At 43.1% G+C, this 655-nt stretch overlaps 1 non-coding gene across 1 annotated transcript; it reads right to left on the minus strand.

Annotated features, from left to right (window-relative positions):
- Nucleotides 1-294: 294 nt before the first annotated feature.
- trnat-agu (transfer RNA threonine (anticodon AGU)) lies at nt 295-368 on the minus strand. The gene has a single exon. It is a non-coding gene; the product is annotated as a tRNA-Thr (tRNA).
- Nucleotides 369-655: the final 287 nt, after the last annotated feature.

Consider the following 655-nt stretch of genomic DNA (forward strand, 5'->3'; position numbering starts at 1 on the left):
AGTGATTTGGGGACTCCTTTTCCCTCTTCGCAAAACTTTGAACTGCAGATCAAGATCCAAAGTCCAGGGCTAAATTTGGGTTTCTCCAGGGTATGAAACATCGAATCAAGAATTATACCCCGACCTCAACGAGCCCAGAAACAAGAACGTGTCACGGACACATTCCATGAGAGGGCTGTCTGTTTGATGAAAAGGCATTTTTGAAAAGACCTCCTGATCAGTTCCGTGTTGGATCCTGAACAAAACACAGCACTGTGTGCTTCTCAAATTCACGAAACACCACGAATTACACAAAGGCACCGATGGGAGTTGAACCCAGGATCTCCTGTTTACTAGACAGGTGCTTTAACCAACTAAGCCACGGTGCCAATTCATGGTACTGTTTCCCACCTCCTCTCATTAATATCTATCAGCTACACGTCACATTCTGTTGTGGGTTCAGACTGTTTTATCTTTGTCCATTTCGCTTGCCCGTTTCCCTGTGAATCCCGATACTGACTGCGTTTCAAGCTGTGTTTATCTTTCTGTGTCCATCAGTGCTTTGATACACGAATGAATATGTGTGCTTGTGTTTGTTTGTTACTTTAAATAAATTAGGGATGGACAATTCTCGCTCTGACACTGAAGAACTAATTGAACAAATTTCACAGTGAAG

This window comes from Heptranchias perlo, unplaced genomic scaffold (assembly GCF_035084215.1).
Source record: "Heptranchias perlo isolate sHepPer1 unplaced genomic scaffold, sHepPer1.hap1 HAP1_SCAFFOLD_335, whole genome shotgun sequence".
In the NCBI taxonomy this organism is placed as follows: domain Eukaryota; kingdom Metazoa; phylum Chordata; class Chondrichthyes; order Hexanchiformes; family Hexanchidae; genus Heptranchias; species Heptranchias perlo.